This window comes from Sebastes fasciatus, chromosome 3, assembly GCF_043250625.1.
Source record: "Sebastes fasciatus isolate fSebFas1 chromosome 3, fSebFas1.pri, whole genome shotgun sequence".
Lineage (NCBI taxonomy): Eukaryota > Metazoa > Chordata > Actinopteri > Perciformes > Sebastidae > Sebastes > Sebastes fasciatus.
This window is the reverse complement of record NC_133797.1, coordinates 27,994,098-28,013,576: the sequence shown is the minus strand read 5'-3', so window position 1 is coordinate 28,013,576 and position 19,479 is coordinate 27,994,098. Positions and strand designations below refer to the sequence as shown.

The window sequence follows — 19,479 nt, the reverse complement described above, 5'->3', positions numbered from 1 at the left end:
TTTTTTAGTTTCCACATTTGAAACCAACTTTAATTAATGTAGCAGAAACAGTGAGAAAGTCAGTATAATAAAAGTAAAAGAAACACGTGACAACCGTCACTACAAAACACTGCACCTTCATGCAAGCATTTGATATTCACATCTCGGCGACACAAAACGTGACACGGACGCGCTTTGTTCCGGTGGACAGGCAGGTCTATTACATACTTTGCTGCGAGACTGGGCTGGCTTTAGGGCGTGGCTACCTTGTGAATGACAAAGTTGCTATCACGCTCCACCCTCTTGTTCAAATATGGTCACTTATGGCTCCAAAAAAACAAGTTGGCTACAGCCAAAATACCAAACTCAAGACTTCAAAACGGCAGTCCACAAAAAAATGTTTGACGTCACTGTGACTACGTCCACACACATATACAGTCTATGGGTGATTGGGAGGTACGGCCTGGCAGATCCAAACCTGATAAGTGTTTTGTTATTGGACATCTTGGGGTGTCTCGAGAAGATACTGTGGAAATATGGAGTGTCAGGACTGTTGCTAGGATCCATCTTTCTCTCATAGAACCACATTGACTAAAGACTATCTAGCCCTACTCTACCTATGTTTGGCTAATGTGAAAGAGAGACATCTGTCAATTGCAAATGTTGTGCAGACAATCCATGATTCATAGGCACATGTTCACCTTTACAAACTGTAAAAGGGTGCTATGGAGCGAGGGATGTTGTGTTACTCAGGTCAGCTTTGTGCTCTTTCCAGCTTATACTCAGTAGGGGTTTTTGCCACATTCTGTTATACATCTACTATCTCTCTGGAGGGGATTGGATAGAGTTTGTTTTTTGGTCATCCCCTTTCTGCAGTGGGGTAGGATTGAAAGTTAAATTCCTCTGTCCTTCAGTGGGCGTTGCCTTTTGTTCACATGGCCCCTTTCAAAGCCTTTAGAAGCCTTTGTGTGGGCCTCTCTTCACATACTGTCACTTAAAACAGCACTGCTGCTTCCTTTGACATCAGCTAGAGAGTGAGTGATTTGTGTGCCCTTTTGGTCTGCCCCAGCTGTTTGCTGATGAGGGAGGATCTGACTGCTACACTTAAAAATCTGTCCTTTGCTTCCAACGATGTTAAAACTTTGTTTAGCCCAAGGACATTTTCGGCAGATACATTCTATTATTCTGATGAAGGAAAAAGGAGGGAGATGTTGCATTGCTTTTGCCCTGTGCTTTTTTTTTTTGGTTTGTTTTGTAAAGCAGCAGTTGTTTGTATGCTGGAGTGTAAGCCCAGGTCCAAACAGAGAGTAATATAAAAAATATATTAAAATAAGTTAATATGAGGATATGTAAGAAGGAATAATGAAATATTAGAGGATAACAAAAACAATATTAAAGGCACATGGAGTGTGTTAAACCGCATTATTAGAAATACATCTAGAAACTCAAGTTACCCTCAGTGTTTTATTGACAATGATAAGACTATAAATAATATGGATGAGGTGGTTAAATATTTTTTAAGTGTTGGACCTAAATTAGCAGAAGCAATCAACGACCCAGAAACACTGACCAATGTTTTCTGGGTCAAAGGGAGAGCCCGCAAATGAGTACTTGTTGGTCCACGAGTCAATGGAGACTTATCAGAAGAGACATGTGGCTGCCCTTGCCCTTTAGTAAGGTAACGCTCTGCAGGGTTAAATAGGTTCATCACACTGTAACTGGCAGAGCAGCACATGCATATGAATTTCAGTTTCATGAGAGGATGAGGTGCTTCTTCAACAAAGTCCTATTAGAGATCTGCAGCTGTGATTGTGGAGCTGCGGTCATAGTGGCTTTTTTTAACAAGGGATGAAAAATGAGTAATCGGTGTGGTTCGACATGGAGGGGTCATCTCATTAGAGTGTTTTTACACCTTTTGATTCACAAAAGGAAGTATTGAATGTGACATTTGCATGTTAAATGCAGTTTTGATTCACGCAAATGTGGCAATATTGTTGAGAGAAAACTGATAATTAAGTATTGCACTCTAGTTTCCCCAGGTGTTATGTGCAGCACTATTTTGACGCTTTGTACCAAACAAAAGGTGGGTGGTATAGTTCCTCTGTACGAATGAATTTCTGACAACTACAGAACATACCGTCCACCCTTCCCTCTGACATCCAAACTATGTTTATTCGTCACTGTTCCAGTACAGTCCAAAGAATATGTATTTCACACCACATATTGGAAAATACAGAGCACAAGCTGTAATGAGGCGCAGTGCAGAATTGTATCCTTTTGTCAGGGTGAGCATGCACATTACTGGCCCTTACTAGCTGAATAGCTAATACACTCAAGGCTACATACTTGGCAATATCACCGTCATTGCTGTCATCATCATTATTCGCGCCATCACAGACACAGTCATCATAACCGCCACCATCATAATCCTCTAATATATTAGGATAATTAACATCCTGATCAATGTCACTGCAGTCATCTCCCTGATGTCAGGGAGGAGCTGTCTTAAGCCATTAGACTTTGGACATGTTCAGCAGTGTCAAAGTAAAAAGTACCCTTCGTCATGTCTACTTTTGTTTTCATTTTACTTTTGTTTTCCATTTGGCTCCGCGGTGTACAACAGCTCTCTTTTCTCCACCATTGTTCTCAGCTCACCTCAGTGACGACAAGCCAAGTTCACCCCAAAGGCTCTCCTAATCACATCATACTCATTACGCCATCTTGACCAGCGACAGGAAACCACTAATTATTGGCTTAAAGACGTGTAATGAATCTGTGAAATATAATGGAATGAACCTGCTATAGTCAGGGAAATCTTCTCCATGAATCCCTTATTAGATTTTTGCCTTAGTAATAGTCATATCTTCTTATTTAGCTCTGTATTGATACAAATAGTTGTACACTCAACATGTACACAGCCTAATCTATGCGTGTAGTCACTTACAACCTTTTACATGTACATTTTAGGGCTGTCATATTGATTAAAATAAGTAATCACGATTAATCGATGTCAATCGTGATTTACCACAAATTAATCGCAGATTTTTTATCTGTTCAAAATGTACCTTAAAGGGAAATTTGTCAAGTATTTGATACTCCTATCAACATGGGAGTGGGCTAATATGATTGCTTTATGCAAATGTATGTGTATATTTATTATTGGAAACCAATTAACAACACAAAACAATGACAACTATTGTCCAGAAACCCTCACAGGTACTGCATTTAGCATAAAAAAATATGCTCAAATCATAACATGGCAAACTGCAGCCCAACAGGCAACAACAGCCGTCGGTGTGTCAGTGTGCTGACTTGACTATGATTTGCCCCAAACTGCATGTGATTATCATAAAGTAAAATATATGTGCGTTAACACGCTTTTATCGCGTTTAACTTTGACAGCCTTAGTCCATTTATAAACTCACACACATTTACACACATTATTTTCTTTAATCCTGTAGTACAAGATGACATTTTGGCAGACCGACAAAAAACTCTTGTTCTCCTCCTGTAATGCCCATATGATATGACTTCTGACAATCTTTATTTCTTTGGAATTGTCATATTTTAACTGAACTCCACACAGAGGTTGGATAATTTCAGCTGTCTCTATTTGTAGAGGAAAATCAGTAAGAAGTGGGGGAAGTATATTAAAGACACAGAGAAATGTTATCCCTCAGTGTTTGAGAGGTAAATTGTGGGTATCCTTGTATCATTGGTCTATTAACTCAGGTTTTAAGACATTAATTCCCAAGGCTAATTTTAATGACAAGTACCGTATCCCAACCCATCGCCAATCCAGGCATAGTTCCTTCTCTATAATAAGATCCCCTTTTACTGGTGTTTTTGTGATAGTCTATATAAATGCAATGTTAACTAATGTTTAACTTCAATATTCCCATTGCATTTAGAATATCAGTGTGTGTGTGTTCAGTGTTGCATAGTTTAAATTAACTCAGACACACTCTTGGAAGGCTTCAGTGTTGAGGCTCACGAACATTTCCATCTTCCCTTTTACAGTCATAACTTCTATATAGCCTCTATTTTATTGAATCATCTAGCATGTTTTAAAGTATAGTCTAGATCAGTGGAGTCTGGTCCACAGAGGCAGAGGAGGTTGCGCTTCCTCTATTTTTTGAGAGGAAAGAGGGAGATCAAAATATAAAAGAGCAATTTGTTGAAATAAACCAATGCCAAATCTCAGTATCATTTATAAATAGTTTGTTCTCTGTTCTTTGGAAAAAATCCATTATTTATTAAAGTGTAATTAAAATGCCTCCACAGCGATCCTGCAGGTCAGAGGGGAATTTTGCAGCCTGTGTGGGGGTGAAGTTTTTCATTTGACATAAACATAGACATTATACAGTATAGCCTACATAGAGAAGTAAGTACATAGTAAGACAGGGCATACAACAAATAAGAGTAAAAAATACCCAAGCGATAAGAACACTAGTAAAAGTCATATGTTATAAAAGGTAAATAAATATGTGCATTATAAATATTATAAATTATGTGCAGTAGCAGTAGTGCAAACATTATATATCCACGTGAACAAGACAAACAAAGACAGTGCAAAAACAAACAGTGTCAGAGACCACCGAGTTGGCTGAGACTGAGGTCATCACGGCAGCTGGTATTGTACAGCCGGATGGCTGATGGTACAAAGGAGCGCTTGAAGCACCTTGGAAGGATGAGACGGTTGCTGAAGGAGCTTCTTAACCCATTCATCTCCTCATACTGGCCACTACCGACTCATAAAGCATGCGTAGCAGTCTGTTAAACACATAAAATGACCTAAGTCTCCTCAGGAAGTACATTCTGCTTTGTCCCTTCCTGAACCTCCTCACCCTGGATGGTGATAGGTGTTCCGGCGGAAGTCCACTACCAGCTCTTTCGTCTAGCCCCCCGCCCCATATGATAAAATGAGGAACATGAGAGCACATACTATATCAAGCAGCACATCAAACAGCACTGAGCCCATAAATAAAATGTAGGTGCAAGTGCAAAATACGAGAAATAACTTAATAAAATAACATGACACCGTGGGTTGATTTTCCTCCTGTCCACCCCAGTTTTCCATGTCACCAGCCGCCACTGGTCTAGATCAATTATCAATAGTTCAAGTTGCTAATAGATATGTTATTCCTTTTCCCAAGACAAATGAGAAATTATCGTCTAAAATTCAGTTTTAATTATTTGCTACAACAATATTTTAGGTAGTAAATTAGACTTTTAATTAAACATCAATATCCTGGTCTTTCCATTCTTGAAGTATTCAATAGCAAATATTCTTTTTGTTTTGCATTCACAAACTACTTAAAATGAATTACTTAAAAAAGATGCTCTTATTGCTAAACCAAATCCACAAGTATCACTAACGACCTTCACCAGAAACAATGACATAAAACCCTGACAACATAAAACTACAACAGTGCGCACCACTATAAAACCCACGTCTTCTCATTTAAGGGTTCCCACATCTCTTCTCATTCCCATAGATCAATAAAAGCTCCAAAGATCATGAATGAAAATGTCCATACTTCTCATCCAACACTGCAATTTTTTTTTTATTACACCCTATTTAACTGTCAACATGTGCTCACGTTGCTAAGGGAGTAGAGTACAAAGTCCCTCGAGCATCATAACACAAGTACATGTACACAGATAAGTGACAGTGCTTATACGCTACTGTTCATCACCTCTGCAAAATTGGCATACAGTTACTTTGAGAGATGGGGTCATCTTATTGTAGCTGAAGATTGGCCAGAACCAGTGTATTTAATTAATGAGCATTTTTTGGGAAGGGATACACAGTAGAATTAGTATGTTCCAAATAAAAGTACAAATGTATGGTTTATTTACTACTCTACAGCCATTACTCCCCCTCCCTACTATATCCGTATATATTTCTTATCTATTTATTCCCCTTCAACACCATCCAATACACATGTACAATCACCATTTGTCAGTTTTTACTTCCTTATATCTGCCTCTTACACTGATGCTGCAGGCCGAGCTCTCCATTAAATCAGTGTGTTGCCCACACAGATTTGCTCGTGTTAATTCAAACACAAGATGACTATCAAATCTTTTAAAGTTACCATGGTTCCTTTTCATTGCCACTGCAGCGAGAATGAACACGTGCCAGCGATTTCTTGGACCTCTAAAGGACGTCACGCTCCATCACTATTCTATTGTCAGAATGAGGTTTTCCTCTGACCTTGACTCCGTCTTGGAGCATTTCTCTTTAACAGCTGTGGTATTATGAGGGACTCTTCTATATCTGCCTTATCTCTAACAGGGCCCTATCTCTGCAATGCTTTCTCCAATCGAGGGCAGAGTTGCATAATGGGTAGACAAGTTTTAATTGTGCGTGCGTGCAACTCTGACTCCTATTTTCTTTTTTTGCAAGCTATAGTGTGTATTGTATTTGTATGTTGTTTTCTATAATTAACCTCTAATTTTTCTATTTTCATTTGCATCTTTTGTGAATCCCTTACCCTACTTTGTCAACATATTCTCATGCAATGGTTCGTATGATAGTTTACGAAAAGGTCATTCCTCCTTTTTCATTCGTTTTCCTTTGAATGCCGAGCAAAACATGTCAATATCTGATCGTTACATGCATACAGTCTTTTCAAAATAAACTTCCATCTTCACAGGAAGTTGTTCTTCCTTAGGTTTAGGCAATAAAACAACTTAGTTAGGCTTAGGAAAAGATCGATTTGGTTAGGATTAGGCAACAAAACTACTTAGTTAAGATTAAGAAAAGAAGATTTGGCTTAAAAAAACTCTGGGAGTGGTATTACTTAAGTACGGAAGTAATTAATACATCAATGTTGACTTCTGGTTTTATACGGGACACAAACGCCGATCTCTTAGGGCATTCTACGCAGAGTTCGCTGCTCTTTATATTACATGAATTACACACACATTAGTTTTGTGGGATATAGACAATTACAGTGCATGACTTTTCGTAGGTATAGCTATGAACAGTGTATAAGACCAGCCTGGCTCTGGAGTATTTTATTTGCCATTTTCTTAATTTACTCAAATAGATTTTTTATACCTTAATTTTTCATTAGTAATAAATGGATTATATTTGCTTTGGTCCCAAATGCTGTAATAACAGCATAATCCACTGAGCTGTAAATGCATTAATTAGTTAGAGCAAACGCAGTTTTTTTTCAGGAATGCAGTGTATTGTGTCTGCGGTCATAGAGGTTTCTACATACATAGTTACATTAAGCTAGGTTGTTCACTACCTTCATCAGTTCATTAGCTTTTCCTACTTTGGATTTACAGCAGTGACCTTACTTTTGACATGAGCAGAGTCAAGGGGAAAGACATACCTCCAGTGATTATGCATAATCAATATGGAATTGAATGTAACCAATACTGAATTGGCCTTCAGGGCTCAGCGACATGAGACAGACTGCAGCAGTAAATATTATTCTGGGGGCCACTGCATTAAGCACTTTACTGGACAGTTAACCGGAAAGTGGATGGATCACTGTTGGAGCAGGTCTATTTGTGATGACCCAAACCTTTAGGCCAACATTAATCCTCTCTTTTCATACAAAGTTATTAGCCTCAGAGGAAATCTGCCTTTGGAAGATGCAGTCACAGAGGTGCATAGAAAGATACATCACACCCCACCTAATCCACCTTATGTTTGCCCCTTTTTGGAGTTATTTTTAGGTGAGCTCACAGCCAAAAAAATGTCAGACAGAAAGGAATGGTGATAATCAATCGTTGTCTCACTACAACAGATTTCTGTCATTAAGATTCTTGCGAGAAAACCTGTGAGTGAGCACAAATCTGTGCACACTGCCTTCATAAAGCATTCAATCCCCTGATTTTATCCACTTTCATTTTCCTTTTGTTTGTTTTACTGTAGGCTCTCAACCATATTAAATAGTAAGGAGTCCCGACATGACTACATAACACAAACAAAACAATGGAATGGGTCCCTCCTGTATCTTTTCTCATTGATCTACACATAATTACCCATAATGTTAAAGTAGATATTTGAATTCAATCGACCAAAAAGATGTTTACAACTACTCTACTATCTCAGTAACACTATATAGTAACCATCATTAATAAATGGTAAATGTATTAATTGATTTGTTAATTAAACTTTAGTTAATAGTTATTTTACTGTTGACAAACAATTAAATGATAATTAATGATATTTAGTAATTATTACTAATGCTATAATTTGTATCATTATTTAGTGCAATATGAAATAATGAGTTTATATTGTACTGTATAATAGCCAATGAGAGACAATAACAATTAGTTCTGATTACATTAAAGTATTTATTAACATTTTATTGTTGCACACATTATAATATTTGATATACTATATTAAGTACTTTTAATGATTACCTAATGATTTGTAAACCTTTAAGAAATTGTCTGTAAAACAAGATGGACCAGAAACCAATTATTAACCATTGTATTAACTATCTAAATAATGTTTATAGATGCTTTACAAAGTATTTATTAACCATTTTAACAAGGTATTAAAATCACAAGTTGCAACTTTATAATAGCCATTCAAATAATATCTATATATGGGTTACAAATCCATTATTAACCATTAACAAAGTGTTACAAATGTCTGGTCTATCTATCTATGTCATGTATGTATGTACCCATTTTCTTAAAGGTTTACAAATCACTTGGTAATCATTAACAAATACTTTATATAGTACGTTAAATGTATGTCTATATATAGTATGTCAAATGTTATGTGTGCCAGAATAAACTGTTAATAAATAGTTTACAAATGTAATCAGAATGTAATTGTTATCGTCTCTTATAATGTGCACAACAATAAACTATCAACATAACAAATTAAAGCAGTACTAATAATAAGTGAACACATTCATTATATTTTTTATTGTTTGTTAAATTAACAGTTAAAGAACTATTAAGTTAAAGACTCTCAATTTAGCATTTATTAATGGTGGTTATTATAAAGTGTTCAACATGAGCATGCATCCAAATTGTACAAAATGTTTGTTCAAGTTTTGTAAATAAAGATGCAATTATATAGAATGAACCATTGTTGTTTATCTAAAGGTGTGTAGGCTTCTTCTGGGCTTTATTTTTTTTTTAATTGTTTTAAATTACTCACAGGTTCCACTGACTACGGGTGCCTTTTTGTCCTTTAATTTTTTGTGGTCACCTCTGAGTTCTTTCAGTTGAAGTCAGCTCAGTGTTTGAGAGAGACGCTGTGCTCATCAGTGTTACTTACGATGAACTGTCCAGTCACACTAGAGGAGATGAGAGTCAATGCCATTGTTTACCACAAAGGAAATGGAGGAAAAAGTCACATTACCACAACAAAGAGAGAACGACTGTTTGATGGGAGCACATCGGGCGGACACTGAATCTGCTTAGTGCTGTAGGTGCTTTTGTATAGTTGTTGTACTCCCTATATATCCCTGTGGTGCTGTAGCATACAGACTTTCTTTTTTTTTTTCTAGTGCTTGTTCCTTATGCCTCTCGGCGCTTTTCTGTCCATCAAAGATGTCTAGTGGACTCACGTCTGAGTTTCTTACACATTGCAGGGCATGTCAGAACAGAAAGTGTGTGTCAACTCAGTCCATTATAATTCAGAGACAGAATTGTGAATCGGCATCGCTCTGAGGAATAGTACAAAAGGTATTTCTAAAGTATAGGGGGTAAAAAGAGCAAAGTAGATTCCATCATTAGAAAATAGAAGAAAAAAATGTACCAAGCCTTACTGTTGATTGAAGCAAACCGGTCAAGATGGTCCTTGGTCAATGGCTAAGGTCAAGAGAGTATAATAAGCTGACAATATCTGTCATATCCCCAGAGACCAGGTGCCATTCTGATATCACTAGGGAGTTCTTTGGCTGTGGCAAGACATCTTTCTGTCCAGTAAAGCGTTCATAAAATATGGGCTGAGTGACGTCAGATGAATATGGATGAAAAATTACAATCTTGCTTCATCACTGACCTGCTTACTGTAGAGGTTGTCTCTAATTAACTGCAAACTAAACTGAATGAACTAAACTGATGTTATTTTGAGTCTGGTATCATTAAGAGACATTTAGTAAGATACAGTAGTTATAACTAGGGCTGTCAATCGATTAAATTATTTAATCACAATTAATCGCACGATTGTCCATAGTTATTGAGATTAATCACAAATGAATCCACATTTTTTAAATATGTTCAGAATGTACATTTGTCAAGTATTTAACACTCTTATCAACAAGTGAGTGGGCAAATATGCTGCTTTATGCAAATGTAGGTGTTTATTATTAGATAACATGGCAAAATCAGGCCCAACGGGCTACAACAGCTGTCAGTGTGCTGAATTGACTATGACTTGCTCCAGAACTGCATGTGATTATCATAACGTGGGCATGTCTATAAAGGAGAGACTCGTGGGTACCCATAGAACCCATTTTCATTCACATATCTTGAAGTCAGAGGTCAAGGGACCCATTTAAAAATTACCATGCCAGTTTTTCCTCGCCACAATTTAGCGTAAGTTTGGAGTGTTATTTAACCTCCTTCGCAACAAGCTGACATGGTTGGTACCAATGGATTCTTTAGGTTTTTTCTAGTTTCATATGATGTCAGTACCTTTACTAGCTTTAAAACTGAGCCCGCTACAGCTTAACAATTGAAGTTGTGTTAATGCATTAAAGAAATTAGTGGCGTGAAAAAAAATTGCGTTAATGCATTATTATAGCGTTAACTTTGACAGCCTTAGTTATAACATACAGTTATCACTTTCCATCAGAGGTTTTCAAACTGTGAGGCGCACAGGAGAGTTGAAGTTTGAGGTTTAGAGGAAGAGAGAGATGAGGCAGTGATACTGCGTGATGTGAAAGGGACAGGTGCATGCTTGTAAACAACAAGAAATCACTTATTGTAGTATGGCTTGCTGATTTGGCCCACTTACCAACACGGTCAACAGTAGTAGTTGCAGCAGCGGCTGTGACACACAGCTCATGGAGGCAATTGAAGTAGCAAAGTGAAGCGATTTTTTATACCAAGAGCCTCGCAGCCTGAAAACTACAGGAGCTAAACCAAATATATTGAAAATATGATGAAGAGTACATTGAGCTGGGTTTACTTAGAAGGGCTGAAGTGACTCACTGCGGCATCAGTGTGTGATTTGTACTGAAGTGCGACCTGTGCCACAAACAGACACCAGAGGTTTTAAGGAGTTCTAAGGTGAACCTTACTGAGGCCTCAAAACAATTTCCACCACACATTGCAAAGGCAGGAGAAGCCCATACTATTGTAAACATTCAGTGGGTAAATTTAAATCAATCCATCCATTCTCTTCATAGCAATTTTAACCAAACGAATACGTTCTCTTTAAAAAAATACTTTTGGTGACATCACATATTTAACAAGACTTATTTAATATACCATGTGTAATATAATGTTATTTTTATTTGGTTTATAAAATGTGAGAATGGATTGCTGAAATACAATTGTTTCTTCGTCCTTTTTGGCCGCACCAAGCACCGGTACCGTAACTGCACAAATAGACAAGCATCTAAATCCAAACGGCGGCTGGCTTGTACGCCTCTGGCATTACCACACATCTACAGCAATGGCTTTCATGAGTTCATTTGAACCCCAACGTTAGCTATCTGAAACGTATTATCTAACGTTAGCACATCTGCCAGACCAGCAAAACGTCAATTAAAAGTTAACTTTAACCAGCCAGGTTCTATGTAAAAAAAACAAAAGCAAAGAGAAACTTGCTGTTTGGGAGTTCCAGGGGAACTTGTGGAGGCCATTGCTGTAGACGTTTGGTGATGCCGTAGTCCAGAACAGCCCCGTTCTCTCCTTTGTATACAGATTATATGTAAATCATGCTCTCCTTGCGCTTATCCCTCAAACCCCTCCCTTCCACACCAAAAAAATCAGAAGATTGTCACAAAAAAACACATCAAAATGCAAAAAAATATAAAAATAATAACATATTTTTGAAGTGGAACTTTTTCCAGTGCCAATACAACCTTTTCCAATACAATTGTTTCACTGCCAATGTTTCCTTTTTCAGTTCAGGTCTTGTTTTCAATACCACATTTTATTTTCGATGCCAAAGTTTATTGTCACTGACCTAGCTCCAAACAAAATAGCAAAGAGTACATACATGTTGCTTTTCAAGTAAGGCTATAAAGCTTCCCACCTTGAATGCCAAAGACAAGATGTTTGTTTTCAACCAAACACATACCTGTAAGCAGCTTTGTCTTATCAATAACATATTAAAATGTATATTGAAACTGTGTAAGAGGGAGCAGGAGAGAAAGTTTACCAGGCCAAACAGATTCAGTCGTGGGTGCCAAAGATTTATCTGAGAAACCTGTGTGGACTGGCAAGAGCTAAACCAACTAAATCCATCCAGCAGCTGATTTAAAAAATGTCCCCCCTCAGCAGTCATTACTGACAGCAGTGTATTAAGGGCGGCCTTAACCTGATGTAACCTTGATGTGCGGTAATCTGATCAATACTGCTACAGGCCACAACCAGTAACTCTCAGTCAGTGGGAGATTCCCACTTCAAGGTAGCACATTCTTAAACTGCAGGAAAATCACTTACAGTTCACATGCATCACTACAGTTAACAGAGGGATAATGTTATACTCCACTACATTTATCTGACAACTGTAGTTACTTTTCAGATTATTCTTTTCATTAAAAAACATATGGTTATAAAATATATGATATGTTTTAAGCTTATAAGATACAACACATTGTTAAAGATTAAACCGGTGGTTCCCTACCCCTTTGGCTTGTGACCCGTCACGAAAAACAGTTTCTAGTTGTAGTCCCTTGTCACGTTTCAGATGTCAATGAGGTGTTAGCAGCAGAGATTTCACCCTGACCTTATCAGATGGTTTTATTTTCAATTGTCTGGGGCTCACAGAGGTAAAACTATTCAATATTTCACAAATAAAAGCAAAGATAAGAGAAAGGTCCTAAAAGTGAAAACACTTCTTTTTTCTTTTGTAGCAGAACTTTTCTTATTTGCTTCCTCAATAATCATCTCACGACACCCCATATTTATCATGTGACCCGTTGGACGCCTAGGTTGGGAACCACTGAATTAGATAAAGTAGTTGCACCTCGACCAGCTACAAAAAAATGTTGCATACACATTGTTGCATAAGTATTAGCAATCTAATAATGTAATATGTAATATTAGTCACTATAGCATTTTTCTGCAGAAGGAATACTTTTACTTTTGATATTTAAAGTACATTTTACTGACAATACTTCTTTACTTTTACTTGGATGCATAACTTAATGAAGTATCTTTACATTCAAGGCAGAAATGGAATATAATATTCATAACTATGTTTTCATTAGTGGATAATCACCTGAAACTAAAAACCGTTGTGTTTTCATTAGCTTAGAATGAGCCCTTCATATCTACATAGGGAGTGGGTCCTCTTCACGGAGTCCGCCATGTTCTACAGTAGCCCAGAACGGACAAACCAAACACTGGCTCTAGAGAGAGCCTTTTGCGTTTTTACGTTACCTGAAGGCCACCGCAGTTCCCCGACATGCTTGTGCAAAACCGTGGTACCGCCAGACACCGTCTGACTTCCGCTGCTCCTAAAGTAGTGTTATTATGGTAAGGATGGCCTCTGAGCGAGGCGAACGGCGTTAACACGGTTTTACACTTGACAGCTCACGTTACAGCCGTCTCGGAAAGGGAGGAGTGAGCAAAGGTATTCAGTTGGTTGCAATCTGCAACCACACCACTAGATGCTCCCAAATCCTACACACTGTACCTTTAATGTTTTGGTATTTTTACTTACTACTTGCTTAAGGTTGAAATGTAATGCAAATTCAGTATAATCAGAAATGATAATAATAATGCATTATCCTCCTGCATCGGGTAGCTAGATGATACTGTATGTTTTATTGTTGCCTTTTCAAACTTGTTTTATTGGACACAGATCACCAAATGACATCATTAAGAACATAATATACATCCTGTACATACATAAATAATGTTCTGGAACATTGATTCTAATAATATACACTGACATTTGGCTATTTCTTCCTCTTGGCTTCTTTGTTAATTCCCCTGTGACTCACTCCACGTGTCCTAGAGGGAATTGGTCATCAGCGCTTCTTCTGAAGAAATACAGCTGTGCCCTAGGATGCAATCAACCAATTTTTTAACCTCGAGCTGACATTTATATTCTTTGTTACATCTCCACTGTCCCCTAAAAGGGGAAAATAAAGATAAACAAATGGAAATTATACCGGCATCAAGCATGTATTCACAAAAGACTGCCCCCGACCGTCTCCTGCAGGCTTAGGGGAGTCAACTCAAGGGTCCATTATCTCTCACAGAACGCATAAATTGGTGGCAATGTTTGTGTGACACATTTTACCTAACCTTGCCCAAACAAATTGCCGTGGAGATAAGCTTAGCTCTGAGACAAAAAACGTCAGCACTCCCGCTAAGAGCCGGGATAGCTTCTGTAAAGGTGCTACTCGACAAGGAGCGGAGGAATTCCTGTCATGTTATTCAAGATATGACACTAAGTGGATTACACAAGATTAAGTGCGACAAAAGAGAAAGCAAAAGAGGAATAAGACTTGACACTGCACCATGCTTCTGTGAGCATAGACTTCCTATGGTAATATGATATATAGCCCAGCATAAATCCTTAATTATGCCATATGCCCATGGGGGCTTAGTCATATCACTTTTGATGTCCCATAATGCCTTTTTGCGTCTGATTCATGTATCATCTTCATTTTATCCAGGATGTGAACAATACAGTGTTACGAGGTGCTGGATGTTCATACGGGTCCCATTTCGTCTCAGTGTAGAGACTGTACGTAAAACGGATTTTATCTCATTAGTCACGAGATGATTAATGTTCAGTATGCCTTCTCGGGACAAATTCATTTCTGAAAATCTAGTAAAGAAATGATTCGCTGACGACCTTGAACTCCCTGTTATGTTGTTGAACAATTCATAACATTGTATTAAATTTGCACTACTGTGTTTGACCTCTATTATAGATTAATCAATGGGGGAAAGTGCTGCAGACAGAGCCTTGCAACTAAGCAATGCAGTCACTTTGTAGTTGTACTCTTGAGTGATGTACATCATTGGAACAGCATGGGAAAACATATGTGTACACACATTTCAAGAACAATACATTGAAGACACATACATGCACTATTTGTTTTCTCATCCATACACATCAAATATGAACCTCAGTTAGTTATTGATTCTGTAAAGGGCATATACTTTATCTTTGAGCAGCCCAACAATTCAGTACCTTCATAATTGATCTCATCTAATCTTTATATATCAAAAGTAATAATGACGATAAGCCCTGGGCGTGTGCCCTTCCTCATATAGATCGCATCCCAGTTTCTGCTCCTCCCGCATAGCAGGGGAGCGGGAAATGCTAGCTCTCAAATGGGAGTCGATGTGAAGCACGGCGCCACTGGAGTTTTTGCCATCACGCAAAAAAAAACCATGCTGTTCTCGCATGCTATGCAACTTCAATTAATGCCGTCTTTATTTTATTCACAGTGAAGGATGTAGAGTGCATTAGAGCACGCTGTCCTTCTCACATAAGCACACAGCGTACACACAGATACATTAAGCTTCTTAGTGATATGATATTCCACAAGTGGCTGTGTGTATGTTGGGTTGGATATCTGTCTAAAAGGTTTCTGCAGCTCGGATGTCAAGAGGCTGGGCGCTACGCTTTCAATCGTGTTCTGTACATATTCTCCTGCAAAGCTGTGATCATTTTGTAACTGCCATCAGGTCTCTCCAAAGTCAGAGATGTTAAACTCCTACATGTTTAAACTTCTTTATGCTTTTAACAAACTGCATGTACAATTGATAATACAAACACTAAAATGACCGTCGGGTAGAGCTGCAACGATTAATCGATAAGTTTTCAACTGTTAAGTTATCGCCAACTATTTTGGTAATCGATTAATCGGTTTGAGTATTTTTTTAAGAAAAAAAAGTCTCTGATTTCAGCTTCTTAAATGTGAATATTTTCTGGTTTCTTTACTTTTCTATGACAGTAAACTGAATATATTTGAGTCGTGGACAAAACTAGACATTTGAGGATGTCGTCTTGGGCTTCGGGAAACACTGATGGACATTTTCACCATTTTCTGACATTCTATAGACCAAGGGTTCTCGAACTGTTTTGGACCACAGACCCCTACAGGGGAGAACATTTAACAAGGACCCCCTCATAATCCTAACACCGATTAATCATATGCTTTCTAATATTTGTACTCTTAGATGTCATAGGAACTATTTGTATTCTAAAACTTTTCAACTTAAATACTTCAGAATTGTTTCATAGTGAGAGAAACACATTTCACTTTGAATCATGTGAAGATAATATTAGATAATCCTTTATTAGTCCCACAGAGGGGACATTTGTAATGTTATTGAATGTTAATACCACTTACTGTTAAACAGAGGGTGATTTTATTCAAATTGCATTTGGACTCAACTTGACAGCATTTATAGCCTACATTTCAAGTAATTGATCTTAAAAGCTTTCAGAAAATGAATAGTAGCAGGACTGGCATAGTCCTAATAAATCCAGATATTTAAAGTTACCTAAAACTGTCTGTCAGTAAGTGCTTCAACTTAAAAATAATGAACTTATTGCTGTGTGTCACAATTATATCAGAGTTTATCTTGGCCCAAAGCTAACTTGGGTGATGGGAGTAATGGACACAATGTGCTGGTTTTATTGGTGCAAATGTTCCCCATCTGTAGTTATGCACTTTTTAATGATACAGCACAATTTTATAATTTATGGCATATTATTTTGTGGATCCCCTGACAGAGTGCCACGGACCCCACTTTCAGAATCACGGTTCTAGACCAAACAACTAACTGCTTAATCAAGAAAATAATCGACAGGTTAATCAATATTGAAAATAATGTTTAGTTGCAAGTTGTAGTTAAAAAAAAAAAAAATCTGCCTACTTTTCTGGAGAACACCCATGTCTAATTTTGACTTTACGAGCCAAAATGAGGAAGGATATAAGTCTATTCAAATGAAATGGATCAGCAGACAACCTGCAATGCCATGTATGCACAGAACAGGCCATAATTTTCCATTTCTCTCACCTCTCTTTCATTGATGGAGAGACCTTCGCTAGCCATCTTTTGTCTATTAAAATTTATCATCCATAGAGCTACTGTAATGGACGGTGAGGAGAGCACATAGAAATCTCTGGTAGCTTATTTCAAAGGGAAAATTGACTCTTTGTACCCGCTGATGGATATTTTTAAAGAGAGATCTTAAACTCAATGCTGAGGGCCCAACCCAAAGATAGATAAATGAAAGCACAGGCCAACAAAATAAAACATTCTGCATTATTTAGCCTACTGTGTCAAATGCATCTCCGCTTTCAATAACTTTTGCTAAAATAAAACCAAATAAGAGTGCTTCAGAAGAGATTTCAAATGATTTCCTTTTCAAATTGGAGCATTCCTCCACCAGAGGCCCGCCCAAATCCATATTATTAGTTTTATAGATTTGACCGCGAGTGGAGCAGTGATTCTCTGAAAGCTTAGATTGATTGGGCATATTGACTGCTCTTCCAGTTCCTCACTCAACCTGTTCACCGTCAGCATTGCTAATTCACCAAACCAGGGGTGTAACTCTTTTCCTGTGGCTCATCAATTCAACAACCTCTTTATAAAAGGGTAAATTAAACCACGTCCCACAGCCATTTTCCCTCACCGACAGCAGGTTAATGGCTCATCAAGAGTCTGTTCTCTCTCCTGAAACTGATCTTCTCATTCTCGTGTCTGCTCGTCCTTATACGGCTCTATTGATGACATTGTGCTGTGAGCACACATCCACCAGCTCACACATTTCTTTTTGTACTTTTGCATAAAAATTGTGTTTTAAAATTTAGATCAACATGATGCCAGCTGGCAAGCTGACATGCGTGGTTTTTGGTTGAAGTCAGAGAAAGATGGAGAGACCTTGGAGAGTGGAGAGCCACAAACAAAGGAGTCAGTTTTTCTGGCTTCATCATTACTGAACTGTCCAGTGGTGGCTGTGGGAGGTGCGGGATTATCAGAGGTAGGTGCTGCAATAATGAAGGACGTCTCCCAGAAGACACAAACTGGCCATAGGCGCCTGATAGACCGGGGGAATTGGTTCCAGCACACAGGTGAAACAGAGGAGAAGAAAATAGAGATCACTGCATCCTGCTAGTTGCAGCCAAGACTGTGTGTTGTTGCTTAGAGATTACTGCACAAGGCTTAAGATGGCTTTCAATTTTTGAGTTACCAGAAAACTCCGGGGGAATATAAAGGAAAAGAAAAAAAAAAAAAAAAAAAATATATATATATATATATATATATATATATATATATAGCACATCACTTAAAGTTCCATATTGTAAACCTTGAGGTTGTTTTGAAAGTTCACAATTCAGTCAGTTGTGGTTCATTTTAGTCAGACATTTGTGATAACACTATTACACTTTCCTTTAACACTGTTACAGTATGTTCATTTTGCACTCAATTTCTTAAAATGAGCAAATTCTCAGTACTTTCATTTGTCAATTATTTAATTCTTTTGGGGATTTTTTTGTATTACCAGAAAACGTTATCAAGATATAAAATTACCTATAACGTGATAGAAAAGTTTGGCCATATCGCCCAGCGCTAATGCAGAGAATTTTAGAGAAACTCTAACACAGACACAATCATATTTTCAACACTATTACTGTAAGTGTGATTTTTTTTTCAGGTCTATTTGGCCAATCCTGATTTTGTGATGAATTGATATTTTTACTCAAATTAACTGCTTTCCTATGAATGTAAAAACACTAAATGACAACATTACTCTTAGAAACTGTCTCTCCAGAGCAAGCATCAGTGTCAGTACGTAAAAAATCAGCATGCATAATGTGAGAATAAAGGGTCAAATTAAAAACTCAACACAGAATTCTGAACACGTTTTAATCCCAAATATGAAATAGTTCAACTTGCAACACTAAAGCCCGGTCGTCGAATTGCTGCTTCTGGCTATAATTGTTCACTATCTTCCTCTGATTCCAAAAGCCAACGTTAGATGCTGCCAGACTTTCTCAGCTCGGAGAAATATTTTTTTCCCGTCAAAAGACCTACCTTAACCCGTGTAGGCATCGATTTGATGTCATCCAGGTGCATCGGAGTGAGCAAAGTTGCTGTTCCCTGTTTAGAAACAACAATATAAGGGACTGAGTGCAGTGTGTTTAAGTCTCTGTAGATACATCTGTGATTTTTAAGTACAAGCTACTGTAACTGCCCTTGTGTGTCAATTAGTATTGTATTTTATTGTATTTTCATTGTATTTTTATTGTATTTTTGTATATATTGTCTGTTTTTTACTTAGTACGCTGTGCACCTCCTTATTGTGTTCTTAATAAAGTAATAATAATAATAATAATTATTATTATT

General features: G+C 37.6%; 1 protein-coding gene across 5 annotated transcripts in view; it reads left to right on the top strand.

Moving 5' to 3' along the window:
* Nucleotides 1-19,479, top strand: part of ctnna2 (catenin (cadherin-associated protein), alpha 2) — a 382,091-nt gene that overhangs the window by 294,284 nt on the left and 68,328 nt on the right. The window lies entirely within an intron of this gene.